Source organism: Lissotriton helveticus, chromosome 12 (genome assembly GCF_964261635.1).
Source record: "Lissotriton helveticus chromosome 12, aLisHel1.1, whole genome shotgun sequence".
NCBI lineage: Eukaryota > Metazoa > Chordata > Amphibia > Caudata > Salamandridae > Lissotriton > Lissotriton helveticus.
The window spans coordinates 42,166,387-42,181,442 of record NC_136073.1 but is presented as its reverse complement, the minus strand read 5'-3'; the positions used below and the strand labels follow the sequence as shown (position 1 = coordinate 42,181,442).

General features: G+C 46.8%; 1 protein-coding gene across 1 annotated transcript in view; it reads right to left on the bottom strand.

Moving 5' to 3' along the window:
- Positions 1–15,056, bottom strand: part of GIGYF1 (GRB10 interacting GYF protein 1) — a 1,662,840-nt gene that overhangs the window by 1,364,496 nt on the left and 283,288 nt on the right. The gene's annotated exons all lie outside the window — the stretch shown is intronic.

Sequence of the window (15,056 nt, the reverse complement as noted above, 5' to 3'; positions counted from 1 at the left end):
GCAGGCCAGAGTTTCTTCTTGATGAATAGTTCAGGATAATCTAATTTGGAATGGGACCAGCTCCTACCTTTATTCTCCTAAAGGGGGCTGCACTACTGACTAGGTCCCTCCCCTGGGTGGGACCAGGAAGGGGGTGGTTACACCCCCTATCCTTTGTCCGGTGTCCCGCCAGGGCTGGGGCAGGGATGCCCCAGCAACTGGTTTGAACCGGTGTATGCACAGGGCACCTTGTGTGCCCCAGGCATGTCTCATTCCTTTCAGGCCTCCCTACCTCAATACACAAAATCCTGTCTGGGGTGGTGCTAGCACCTCCCAAGGCAGGAAACCCTTTGTCCAAGCCATCCTCGCTGGAAGGACTCCCAGCAGCAGGAGGTCAGACTTGTGTCTGTGGTGGCAGCATCCATTTTGTGATGCTGAGGCTCGAGTTAACTTTAACCGGGGTTCACAGTTACATACATGTCGTGTCCCTCGAGAAGGGTGGAATGCTACCCCCGTCGCCAGAATTGGCGAGCGGGTAGTATTCCAAATCGTATGACACCTTACTCGACATGTTTTGATAATGTTATACCAGAGTTAGCATTTTAACCGCGAGGTTGATAATGCACTTAAGAGTATATGGTATAGCGTTATCATGGAACAGCTATTAGGACTTGGATCCGCAAGCTGCAAACGGGCTCAGCTCATGCCAGAGCACAATCTCACATAATTTCAAGCACTCTGCCTTCAGGATTGATAAGGCCTTCCATAGGAGTGACTGATAGGAATATATGTGTCCATTTTAGGGTTAGATATAGGTATACTATATCTACAGCAAAGGGTGTTTACACCACCTTGCCCCAGCTGTCATGCAGCCAGTTGTGTCAGATTTAGATGGCCAGCCAGGGGTGGCATAATACATGCTTCAGCCCCTGGTAGGCCCTGGGTACACCTATGCCCTGGATACCCAGGGTACACTGTTACAGGGACTGATAAGGTGGCCCAGTACCAATTGGTAAATGCACCTAAAGTACATGGATGTCAATTTAGAGAGAGAACAGCTAGGCTGTGGGTCTGATTAGCAGGCCCACAGCCAGGGAAAGTCGTAAACCAGTGAAGCAAAAAGCAAAAATCTGGGGTGACCATAGGATTGCAGACCCCACTCTCCTACACCCGGTGGGCGTCGACATACCACTATTTGGTGTCCGTGACGTCAACGCACTTCCTCCGGAAGCTCCCACCCTTGGTCACCATCTTCGGATTCTTTTTTCTTGTCTTGTATTACTTTTGTTTCTCCTTTAATCGTGCAAAGTCTTTCTACAGTTTTAATCCCTTTCCTCCGGTCTCAGCTTTCTGGCGGAGGAGGTTGGGTTCAATAGTGAATCCAGAAAGTCTTCAAGCTGCAAAACTACATCGACAGGTAAGAAACTATACGTTTTGCAGCGTGAATCTTTCTGGATTCACTACGCTGTGCATAGACTTTGTAGCGGTTTGTCCTTATTGTGGTGGTTGGGTGGAAGATGAGCTCTGGTTACTGAATAGGTGTGGAGACCTTCTGTCCCACTTGCACTTCCTTGTTCATTTGGATATCTACACATTAGTCCTTAGTGAAAGTGTGCACTGAAAACCATGTTGCAGCCAGGCAAATGTCTTGAATTGGTGTGTTAGCTCGAAACGCAATTTTAGCTCCTTTCTTCCTTGTTGAGCAAGTATGAGCTGCTCCTTGTAACAGTTGCCCTGTTTCTTTGTGGCAGAGTTGTATGGTTTATGCAATCCACCCTGCAATGGTATTTTTGGTAACTGGTAGTCCTAAAAAACTGCTGGCAAAGGAAACAAAGAACTGCTTCGTCTTTCTGAACACCTTTGAGTGTAGCGCCCTTTCTGTGCTAGTGGCTGGTTTTTGGAAAAAAATAGGTATTTGGATTGATGTGGAACCGTGACACCACCTTTGGCATGCAGTGTGGTTCTGTTCTCATTACAATCCTATCACTGTGTATTTGCAGGTGGGCTCTTGAAGTGTTAGCGCTTGCAATTTACTTACTCTTCGTAGTGATCTGATATACACTAAGAAGACTGTTTTTAGCGTGAGCATGTGCTGTGTAGCTTTGTGAATAGGCTCAAATGGTGCCTTCAATTGAGTTAGCACTACGTTGAGGTTCCATGTTGGTGCCGGCATTCTGTTTGGAGGTGCGATTCTCTTAGCTCCTTCTAGAAATCTTTTTACTGCTTGGGAGGTAAAATAACTTTTCCGTTTCCCCTCTTGTGTAAGCTACTGCCGCCGCTAAGTGCACCCTTAGGGATGTGCAGCTTAATTTACTTTGTATTAGATGCGTTAAGTATTTTAGTACTGTTGATTTCCTTGTGATTCTCCTTTGCAGTTTCTCCTTAATGCACCATTCTAAGAATCATTTCCACTTTGCTAAGTAGCACTTTCTTGTGGTAGGTCTTCTCGCCTCCCTGAGCACTGCCATTGTGCTTGCCGGTAGTTTGAGATGAGCAAATTCTAGGTCTTCAGGAGCCATGCAGATAGGCAGAGGCTCTTTGGCTCTGGGTGTAGCACCCTTCCATTCTGCATTGTTAACAGGTCTCTTCTTGGGAATCTGTGTGCTGGTGCTTGCGCCATTTCCAGTATTTGTGAGAACCAGGACTGTTTCGCCCACTGAGGTGCTATTAGTATTAGCGACATGTTGCTGATCCTGCATTTGCAGAGTACCCGGTGTATCAGTGGTATGGGGGAAAAGCGTATGCAAATGCCTTTGACCAACTTATCCATAGCGCATTCCCTTGTGACTGATGTTCTGGTAGCCTGGATGCGAAGTGTTGGCATATTGGTGTGTTGCAAATAAGTCTATTTGCGGTGTCCTCCACTTCCGGAATACTTTTTGTATTTCTTGTTGGTTGATCTCCCATTCGTGGGATGCTGACGTCTGCCTGCTGAGTATGCTTCCAAGTTGGCCTTCCCTGGGAGATGTATTGCTAGTAGGTCTATCCTTAGTGGAATGGCCCATGTCCATATCGCTTGTGCTAGCCTAGATCGCGCTACTGATTGCGTTACACCTTGCTTGTTGATGTAGAATACGGTCGTAGTGTTGTCTGCCTGGATCAACACCCTGTTTCCGTACAGATCCTTCTGAAATGCTTTTAAGGCTAGGAACACTGTTTTTAGTTCCAGGTAATTGATGTGCTTGACCACATCCTGTTGCGACCATAGTCCCCTCACCTTGAGCTTGTTCATATGCGCGCCCCACACCAGCTGGGAGGAGTCCGTCGTAATGGTCACTGTTGGAGTTGCTTGTGAGAATGGTTTCCCCTGTGATATGTTTTCCTTGTTCCACCACTCTATTTCCTGATGCACTGCGTGTGTGACAACCACTAGATCTTCCAAACTCCCAGTTGCCTGTGACCATTGCTGCTGCATCCATTCATGGAATGGCCTCATGTGTAGTCGAATATTTTGGAGTAGGTGAATGCAGGACGCCATCATTCCCATCAGCTTGTTCACCGTCCTCACTATCAGAACTTGCCCCTTGAGGTAATGACGCGTTTCCTTCAGTATCACCAATGGTCTCATCCTGCTGGGAAACACTTAAGCCTGCATGGTGTCTACCTCTGCCCCTAAGAATATCTTGATTTGTTCTGGTTCGGTTGACGATTTCTCCCAATGGATCGAGAACCTCAAGGCTTGTCAATGTTAGTATGACCTGCTGGATGTGTAGTTTGCATTGGCTGTACGAACTTGCCTTTACGAGCCAGTCAGACATAGGGGTATACGTGTATTCCTTGCCTTCGTAGGTGTGCGGCGACAGCTGCTAGGCATTTTGTAAACACCATTGTTCTGGATTTTAGGCCGAAGGCCAGTAAGGTGAACTGGTAGTGGCTTTGGTTGATCTAGTAGACGCTTATGTTTGTGGTTGATGGGGATGTGTAAGTATGCGTCCTTTAAATCTATAGTAGCCATGAAGTCCCCTTGTTGTATTTGTGGTATTACCTCTTGGAACTATCCTACTCTTTACCGGGGAATGAGGTTACAACGCTTGGTATTGATAAAGATAAGTCAGGACTCCTACTAGAAAATAATCGGAGAAAAGTCAGGTGGGAGAAACTGGCAACTAGTGGAGACAAAATACCTAAATTATATTCAAGGATTATCCCGCTATTGGAGAGGGCTTTTCAGATAGGGAAGGATGTGGAAGGAGAGCCAAATAGAGAAAAGCTCGCCCAGATACATGCAGATCTAAATAGTACGCTAGAGCTAGATTTGTTCTCAAAGGCAGGGAAAAGAGAAGCACCGTTAGCTAAGACGACCTGGTATAATGTTACTTGCAGGGAATGATACTTGCAATAAAGGGGCGTAAAAGCAGGGAAGAAATTCAAGCCAGGAGAAGGTCCTATAGAAAGCTCCTGGCGAATGCGAGGGCTGAATGGGATCAAAAATACTGGGAAAACCTCTCAAGATCCCTAACCATTAAAGACTCGCGCAAATTTTGGCGTATAGTCTCTAATGGTACAGAGGACCTATCCTCAGCAATCGAGCCTAACATAGCACCCAGTCTATGGCAGAGTCACTTTCAGGCGCTGTACTCAGTAGAGGAAGGGTCTCCCAATTTAACTAACAGTATGGCTGCCCCAGATTCAATTGGTGACCCCTTCACTGAAAAAGAGGTGAGGGTGGCCATAGCTAGTTTGTCCGCTGGGAAAGCGCCTGGTCTCAATGGTGTACCTGGGGACCTGTTCAAGCAGGAACCAGGGATATGGGCCCCATATCTTACATTGATATTCAATGCCATTCTGGGGGGAACGGAGGTCCCGGACAGTTGGTTGGGAGCAGAGGTGGTTCCAATTTATAAAAAGGGGTCCCCTCTGCTCCCAGCCAATTATCGTCCAATCAGTCTTATTGATATATTCCAAAAGCTTTTTGGAAGACTGATTTTGGACCGGTTACAGGATAGGATAGAGGAGACGGGTATCTTGACTCCTTACCAGGCGGGATTTAGACAGTGGGTCTCCACAATAGACCAAATTTTTAGGCTGAACCTCTTATACTGGAGGACAGCAGTAATTGAGGGCGGCACCTTGTATACTGTCTTCGTAGACTTGCGTGCCGCCTTCGATTTGGTTCCTAGGGCGAAACTATGGAAAGTTATGGAGGAGTTGAATGTCCCTGGAGACATCCTGGCAATCCTGATGAGATTACATCACAACAACTATGCCCGCATTAGGTGTGCCAAAGGTGGCAACTTAACTGAAAGATTCCCCGTTCGCAAAGGGGTAAGGCAGGGTTGTGTGCTCGCACCGACCCTGTTTTGCCTCTTTGTGAACGGGGTAATTGCCCACCTGACCAGGATTCCCAACACTGATGCCCCGAAATTGACTGGCAGCAGGGTGCCTGCAATTATGTTTGCAGACGACACCCTGCTGCTGTCTAAATCCCCTATGGGCATTCAACGTGTTCTAGACAGGTTCATGCAGTTCTGTTTAGAGCGGGGACTTGAAATTAACCCACAAAAAACGAAATACATGATTCTCAACCCCAAGCCCCAAAATCGTGCACCTCCTGGAAAAAGTCAGAGGACCCCAATGTACAGCCGCCACATATCGGTATAATAACCATTCAATGTCTCCCATCTATAGAATAGTCATGGCCTCACCTTAATCTGTAAGGAGAAAATGCCTCACCTCACCTGGCAAACAGCTCAGCAATTGTTAGGCGCAATATTAAGGCAATGTGGTAGCCCATACTAATGAAGGTGTGTTATCCTATCTTTTTCTTGTCTATGTGTGTGTATTGTGGCGTCTGTACATTGGGGTCCTCTGACTTTTTCAGGGAAAGGTGAACAGGTGACATTTAGCATTTCTGTTCATGTATGTTCTCCCTTTTTTGTATATCACGTTTAAGCAGTAGCAATTAAGTTAATGGGTCCTGAGGAAGCGGCAGGTACAATGTGTGGCCTTTAATAGTCCGCAGAAACATGTCGACCAGATTACCCAGTCAGTAGTTATTTGTTTGAACCATCTGACTTTTTTGCACTTGATTGATTTTAGCGTTGGAGGTGCATGTCTCCAGAATAAAATTACATTGCTTGCACCATCCAATTTTACTTAACACATTCATTTTTCATTTATCACTAATGCACTGCTCTCAGTTACGACCGAATTAACAATCACCAGACATCCGTGTTTAACAAATGTCTCCGATTACTACCTTAGGAGACTTACAAAGGACTACCTACTGTGGAGTAGACCAAATGATGTACTGGGCGGTACAGAACACGTAACTGATGGACACATTTTCACAAGGGGTGATTGTCCTTTAGTCTGTTTTCATTTTGGCACTCTCAAAACAGACCCTCAGTCAGCCACACACACAGTTATATGTTGCTTTTGACCCACAGTTATTCGTTGTTTTTTTCCGGTAAGTTTAAGTAGCCAAACTCTAAGACCTCAGGAGCCAGTCGCCAAATTTAGTTGGTTTGGTTCTGGGTGCCTTATTTCTCCATGGTTCTGTGTTAACAGGGATGGCGTGAGCTGTAATTTCTGATGTGGAACCAGTGAGAGATCTAGTAGCGTGGTGAACCATGGCTGTCGTGCCCATGTGGGGGCCACTAGTATTAATTTGAGAGACGGTTGTCTGAGCTTGCGTACTACTAGTGGAATGAGTGGGAGAGGCGGAAAAGCGTACGCAAATCTGCCTGACCAGTTCATCCATATTGCAGTCCCCTTCGACCGTGGGTGTGGAAACCTGGCAGCGAAGGTTGGGAATTTTGCGTTTTCGTGGGTGGCAAATAGATCTATTTGTGGCTGCCCCCACCTTTGGAAAAATGGTTGGAGAACCTGTGGGTGCAATTCCCATTTGTGACTGACGACTTAACAGATCTGCTATCTGATTGTGAATTCCTGGGAGGTGTTCTACAGTCAGGTGTATGTTTTGAGAAGTGGCCCATCTCCAAATGTTCTGTGCAAGCTGGGACAGTTGCAGAGAGTGTGTCCCCCCCTGTTTTTGCATATAATACATAGCTGTCATATTGCCCGTCCGGATTAGAACAGCTTTGTTTTGTACTTGAAAAGTCTTGAGTGCTAGGAAAATCGCTAGCAACTCTAAATGATTGATGTGCAACAGTTTTTGTTGGCTGTTCCATTGGCCTTGAGTGGTATAGTGCAGAAGATGGGCTCCCCATCCTGTGAGGGATGCATCTAATGTGAGCACTCTTTGTGGAACAGGGTCTAGGAACGGGCGTCCCTCTGTCAAGTTTTTGGTGTTCCACCATTGCAGAGAGCGATATGTACAGCTGTCCACCAACACCAGGTCTGTGAGCTGACCTTGAGCCTGATTCCACTGTTGTGCTAGACATTCCTGTAGTGGGCGCATTTGCAGGCTTGCGTGAGGAACTATGAAGATGCAAGACACCATCATGCCTATTAGTTTCATGAACACTCTGGCTTGAAGAGAGTGCTGGCATTGACAAAGGCAGACTAAGCTCTGAATGCTTTGAATCCTGGCTTGACTGGGATATGCTAGAGCTGCCGATGTGTATGGTAGCTCCTAGATATTGGTGAACGTGCGAAGGCTCTAGGTGCGACTTGGTGTAGTTTATTGTAAACCCTAAGTCGTGTAATGTTTGTATTGTTTGTTTTGTACACACTGGTTGAACGATCTTGCTTTTATGAGCCAGTCGTCGAGGTAAGGGAAGACATGTATCTGTTGTCTTCTGAGATGTGCTGCTACTACTGCTAAGCACTTTGTAAACACTCGTGGTGCTGTCGTGACCCCGAATAGAAGGACTTTGAACTGATAGTGTTGTCCTTGTATGACAAATCTTAGATACTTCCTGTGTGCAGGATGTATAGGAACATGAAAATAGGCTTCCTTTAGGTCTAGTGTTGTAAGAAAGTCTCCCTGTTCTAGTAATGGGAGTACTTGTTGTAAAGTGATCATGTGAAAATGATCCGATTGAATGTAGTTTAGGGGCCTGAGGTCGAGAATCGGTCTTAATGTCCCGTCCTTTTTGGGTATTAGGAAATACAGGGAGTAGACTCCTGTTCCTTGTTCCTGTAAGGGGACCACTTGAATAGCATCTTTTTGTAGAAGTGCTAGAACTTCCTGTTGAAGCAGAGTTATGTGTTCTGTGGACATTGGACGCTGCCTGGGTGGTATGTTTGGGGGGGGGGGGGGTTGCGGTGAGTTCTAGGCAGTAACCATGTTGGATAATTTGTCTTACCCACCTGTCTGTTGTGATGGAATTCCAGACAGGTAGGAACTGTGATAGTCTGCCCCCCACAGGAGTGGAATGCTGTAGGGGAGGCAGAGGGAAGTCACTGTTTGGGAGTGGAAGAGGAGCGGTTGTTGTTACCTCTACCTCTTCCCTTATTGTTGTTGCCTCTGTACCCTCCTCTAAAGAAGCCTTTATTAGAGGGGGTGTGTGTATGCGTTTTAAAAGATGGTGTTATCTGAGCCGGTTTGCTTGGAGCCTCCTCTATAAGAGGAGCGACGAAAAGAACTTCTAGTCTGGGTGGATTGTAATGCACCCATAGCCTTAGCAGTGTCTGTGTCCTTCATCTTCTCTAGTGTGTTATCGACTTCTGGCCCGAACAACTGGTTCTGATTGAAGGGCTGGTTGAGGATGGTAGTTTGTACCTCTGGTTTGAAACCGGAAATGCATAACTATGCATGACGTCTGAGGATAACACTAGTGTTAACTGCTCTGGATGCTGTGTCCGCTACATCTAGTGCGCTTTAATTGAGGCATTAGATATTAATTTGCCTTCTTGTAGGAGCTCTGCTGCCTGATCTTTGTATTGATCTGGTAAGTGTTCCATTAACTTTTCTAGTTGGTCGTGATGTGCCCTGTTGTAGCGTGAGAGTAAGGCTTGTGTGTTTGCTATGCGCCATATGTTTGTTGCTTGTGTAGCAATTCTTTTCCCTGACATCAATAATCTTGGATTCTTTGTCAGGCGGAGGTGTGTCACCAGAAGTTGGAGAATTGGCTCTTACGTGCATTTGACACTACCAAAGAGTCTAATGGCAGATGTCCCTTAATGTATACTGGATCAGCTGGTGCTGGTCTGTACTTTTTCTCTATTCTGGGATTTAACACTACACCTTACTGGATCTTTAAAAATGTCAGGAGCATGTTTAATGACTCCTTTGATCATGGGTAATATTTGAGTAGACCTTTGTGACTGTTCAAAAGTGTCTAATAAGAAGTCCTCCTCAATGGCATCAGAGTGCATAGAAACCCCATGGTAAATTGCAGCTCTGTTTAGTAAATGATTAAACCCAATACCATCCTCTGGAGGGGAGGGTTGAGTTGGGTAGTACTGAGGATCAGGGATGTCTGGTGCATTGTTTGGTGCAAAATTATATGCATCGTCTTCCTTGGGATATTCTGGGTTGATATCCTCATCTAAAGGGTATGTATGTGACTCTGGTTCATCATCCCCCCACCCAAATCATACTCCTCGTCAGTTTGGTGATGCAGGAGATTGGATAGGAGAAGTTATAGGTTCAGTATATGGATTACTAGGAGAGGAAGAAGGTGAAGGAGAGGAAGGGTGCATTGGAGAAGTTGAACAATCCTTTTTGGCAGGAACCACAGGTGTAACTGGTGTGTCTGCTGGCCTCTTTGTAAGGAATTGCTTTCACATGTCCAGTTTTTGGGCTAATATGGACTTTTTTCTGTCTAGGATCTGGTCTAAACAGATCTTCCTCCTGTATAATCTTCTTGGGCGTCGTTTTTTTCGGTGCCGATAGAGGCTGCTTAGTGTTCTTTGCCTTAGGAGGAGTGATTGAGTCCTGTGGCAATTTTTTCGGTGCCGAAGGTGGCTTAGGTTTATCTGGAGTCTTTGGTACCGATATTGGCGGTTTCGGGGTGGAGACAGGTTTTGCTGGGCCTGCGGCGCCTGAATCTGGCTTCCCTTCTTTGTTTTTGGAACCGGAAGGTTTCGGAGTGGAAGCTTTCGGGTCCGGTACTGTCTTTGGCTTCGGCACCGATGTGTCTTTTGGTGCCGAAGGGTCTTTGTCTCTGGGCACCGAAGTGCGTTTTGGCTTCGGTGTCGACGAGTCCTTCGGTGTCGAAGGATGTTTCGGTGCCAATGAAAGAGGTGGAATTGGCACATGTGGTTTTTTCGGTGCCGAGGCACCCGAAGGCATAGTCTGTTTCCTCGGAGCCGAGCCCGAAGGCGGGGCGTCGGAGGGTACATTTCATTCTCGACTTGGCCCCATGGGCGGAGTGCTGACTGTTGCCTTTGTTTTGGGTAGTGTGTGTCGTGCAGGGGCAGAGGTACTCAGGGTTGTCGAGATGGAATCGAATCGTCTGAGTCCTCTGCCCCCGATATGATCTGGAGATCAGGCGAGTCTTCCTCGGCGATGAGTGGAGCTTCGTCCTCGGAGATATCTTCGATCGGATCTTCATCCGCGGAGACTTCTTCTTCGACTATCTCCTCCTCAAAGATGGCCTCCGGTGCTGATCTCATCTCGTGCCGACGGGCCCTCCGATCCCAAATGGTCTTTTTCGATCGGAAGGAGGCTCAGGCTGTGCAGGTCGACTCGTCGTGTTCTGGCGAGAGACAGAGGTTGCAAACCTCGCGATGGTCGCTATGAGGGAATTTTGCTTGACATACCGGGCATCTTTTGAATGGAGGTCTGTCCATGAGGCATAGGCCGTACGGCGCAGATACGCCCAACGGCCCGTGTCGACGCACCGGGATGTAGCTGGTGATGTCGAAAGTCTGTTCGATGTCGAAGAAGTTTATTTAAAGTTTCACGCTTCGAAAATGCAGAAAAGTGTTTTCTAGCCGGAGCGGAAAACCTTCATCCGAACCCAGTGGCGGAAAAAAACAATCTGAGGATGGAGTCGATGACCATGCGCAGTATTGTCCAAGGGAGGAGTCACCTATCTCGTGACTACAAAGACTTCTTCCAAGAAGTCAACAACAACCTGCAATCATCCGAGCCCAATACCAGGTGGCGATCTATTGCTAAATGTACAATCTGCAGCTCATATGCCTTGAACTATATGTTCCTTCATGAACAGATTGTAAAGTCCAGTGAAATCATGCACATTATGATCAGCTAACCAACCATCCAGTGTCTTTACTGAGTAGTCTATGAAATCAATCCAGGACTGGGTCTGGGTTTTGTGAGCCACCCTGAATCTAATTCTGTACTCCTCAGTAGTGAGTCCAAATCCCTCAAAGAGTCTTCATGAGTTCATAGGACCCTGCATCTGGCCCAGAGAGGGTCAGGAGTCTGTCTCTGCAGTTACCACAGAACAGTTCCCACAGGAGTGCCCCCAAAAGAGGTTTCTTTACTCTCATTACACGAGCCCTCAAGGCTGTGAACGACTTGGTGAGGTCGTCACCTTCCTCAAATTTAGGGACAATCCCTTTGGGGATTTTAGGATCAGAAGTCTCTTCTCTATCCTTATTGGGATTATTGCTGCCACCATTGATGGGTGCTTAACGCATCTCCTTTCTTTCTCTAGAGCTAGGAGTCTGGATTCTAGGGCTACTATTTTGGCCAGCTTTGCAAGAAAGTTGTCCTCTTCACTGGGGATATTGCCAATGTTTTCTTTGGGACCTGCCCCACCTGTTTGGGACCTGCACCACCTGTGTGAGGCCTAGGATCCCAGAGATTGATTCTTGGAGTAAAAGGTATGGGGGCCCTCTCTTCCCTAGAGATGCCTGGGGGAGAGGGTGGGGAGAGGGGGGGGGGTGTTCCTCCTCCTCTGACACCTCTCCCCCTTCTGACTGGTCATCATGTTCAGAGGGGTGGCCTTTAGCATACTCAGCCAGGAGCTCCTGGAGCCCTTGTTTGGTTGGATGCAGGCCCATTGTCATTTTTAATTTTGTATAAGGACCTCAATTCCTTGAAAGACAAGTGTAAGTAAGGTGTGAGGTTGAGCTCCTCAACCAGGTCCATGGTGTCATCTTCACTAATAGCTGGGTTCTGTTGAGACATTCTAACCTGACAGTTCTAACCCTCGACTATAGTGATTTTTATTTTTCTAAAATTCTAAAGTGACTTAAGCAAGGCCCTGACAAGAGTTAGTATTTTGGAAAAAACAATTTCAGAATTCTAAAGGCAATTTATGAGTTCTGCCGTGTGATCAGATGGTAACCAAGTAGTCCAACAAATGCAAGTTTGTATCCCACCACTGATCCACCAGTGTAAGAAAGTGGCTCTATATATACTGGACCAAAGTAAGGTACAGTGTGTATAGAGTTCCCAGTCTCCAGAGGTTAAAGTCAGATATGATCTTACTCTCTAAAGTGGTAGCTTGGTCGAGCATTAAGGCAGTACCAGAGGACAGTTTAAAGCATTTGTTGTACACACTAGTCAGCAAAAGGTTTCACACAGTCAAGAACTGAAGCACAAGTTACTTACCTTCGGTAACGGTCTGATATATCGTGTTAGATTCCTTACCTTAGAATATCCCCAGGCGTCAGACTGGATCCGTAAAGTTATCGTCAGCAGTATCCCTGCGCGTCGCTAGGCGTCGTCTACGGCTCCGCAACTGTCAGTGGCGGAGTGATCGCCGGGATGACATCGGAGTACTTAGACGCCGCCCTCGTGCGCGGACGTCAGTACTGTACATAGCTTTACGCGCCAGAAACGAAGAGCCATGATAGAAACAGACATTGACACCATGAAACTAGGGCCCTCAAAGGGAAATACCTTAACCCTAGATATCGGTTCGCAGAACGGGGAGGATGAGTGGGGCGGTAAGGAATCTAACACTAACTACTGTTTCTTCCAGATATATCGTTACCAAAGGTAAGTAACGTGCATCTGGAAGAAACCGGTTAGTGTTAGATTCCTTACCTTAGAATAGATACCCCAGCAATACCAACCCCGGTGGTGGGTCTGCGAGCCAAGATCACACCAGAAAGTCCTGGAGAACGGAACGGCCGAAAAAGCCATCTCTCGGACTTGGCTGTCCAGGCAGTAGTGCTTGGCAAACTTGTGCAACAAGGCCCACGTAGCTGCCTGGCAGATGTCCTGCAAGGGGAGTCCCCGACCCAGGGCAGTAGTAGCCGCCATGGCCCGTGTGGAATAGGGGCGCAGCACAACAGGAGGCTCCTTTTTCGCCAAGGAGTAGCAAACCTTGATGCACAAGACGACCCACCGAGAGATGGTCCGCTTGTGCACCGCCCGTCCCTTCTTTGCGCCCACGTAACCATCAAAGACCTGGTCATCCACCCGGAACTGGCGTGTTTGGTCCAGATAGAATGAGAGCGCACATTTTGGGTCCAGACGGTGGAGCCTCTCTTCCTCTTTCGAGGGATGCGGAGGCGGATAGAAGGTGGGCAAGGTGATGTACTGCCCGATATGAAAGGCTGTGACCACCTTGGGCAGGAAAGAAGGACGAGTCCTTTGAACAACCTTGTCCGGATGACAGAGGAAAGGAGGTTTAGAAGATAGAGCCTGGAGCTCACTCACTCTCCTGGCAGATTTGATAGCAACCAGGAATGTAGTCTTAAGAGTCAGAAGACGAAGAGGACAGTTATGAAGTGGCTCAAAGGGAGCGCGCATCAGATACGTTAGATCTGAGGCCACTGAGGCATCACGAAGGGAACAGGAGGGAAAATGTGCGTGATGCCTTTCAAGAATCTATTTACAACAGGGGACTTGAAAAGAGAAGGCTGATCAGGAAGCCTTAAGAAGGCTGAAATGGCAGAGAGGCAGCCCTTGAGAGCGCCCTGAGCAGAGCACTGCCGGGCAAGAAAAAAAGGAAGAGGAGAGCCTCTGAAAGGGAGGCAGAGTGGCTCCACGGCCTTTGCTGTGCACCATGCCACAAATTTGTTCCACCTGCAGGCGTATACAGTTTTTGTGGAGGGACGCCTGGCTGCCAGAATCACATCGCAAACTTCAGGAGGCAAGTCAAATGGCCTCAACTGCCGCCGCTCTTCAAGTCCCCTGTTGTAACTAGATTCTTGAAAGGCATCACGCACATGTTCCCTCCTGTTCCCTTCGTGATGCCTCAGTGGCCTCAGATCTAACGTATCTGATGCGCGCTCCCTTTGAGCCACTTCATAACTGTCCTCTTCGTCAGATTTGAAATCTACAGATATTCTTTAAAAATCATGTGAATAACCAAAACGAAATTACTTACCTGTTTACAGGAAATGGCACAGTGCTGAATCTAGGTATCCAGCATGGAGTTAGAAAAGTAAAATAAAAAGTAACACCTGTAATTTACTGAAAAAGCCTATTCATTTCAACGTACAGTATTTGCTAAGTCCTGCAACCTAATGCATCCCCTGTAAATCAAACAAAGTACAATTTCTATTGCATTTCCAAACTGTTCTATATCCAGTAACTTATTACTGAAAAGTAATTAGTCCTTACCTGTGCCAGGCGTGCTTGGTTTTAAAAATAAACAGTATTTTTTTTTATACAAAACAATTGGCCTAGAGTTCAGTTCTTGAGTGGGTGAATTCATATGCTGACTGAGTGTGTACATCAAATGCTTAACACTGTCCTCTGATACTGCCTTACTGCTCGACCACTCTACTACAAATAAGAGTAAGGTTCTAGCTAACCTTAACCTCTGCCTACATCTAGGGTCACTTTGTCTCTACACACAGTATACCTCATTTTGGTGTAGTATATATAGAGCCAGTTTCCTACACCACGAGCAAGGGGTAATCCTTTTCTGTGTTTAGGAGAAGGTTGAATGGAAGTCACCATTAAAACAGGATTAGATGCAGTGGCAATTGTTATTTAGGGACTATAAACTGAATTTTGAAAAACCGCACAAAATACTGGCAGGGTTAAAGCTCAAGAATCCTTTTTGCAGCACCACCTGGTACTTCTGTCTGCCCAAGAAGGGTCTCCGGGTTGGCACTGAATGGCCGACTAAAGAAGCACACAGAGCGTATCAGACCAATCTACTTTGTTTCACGATAGACTGGAATTGGATTTAAAGCAGGACTCATACTATAATGCGCAATCAGCATCTTTCGTTATGTTCAGCTAATTAGGGTTTCTGAGCTGGTTCTCTGTATACGAGAGCATTTTGACAGGATACCGATTCATTTGGTGATGCATGTCCAACATCTTTGACAAAATGCTAACATTT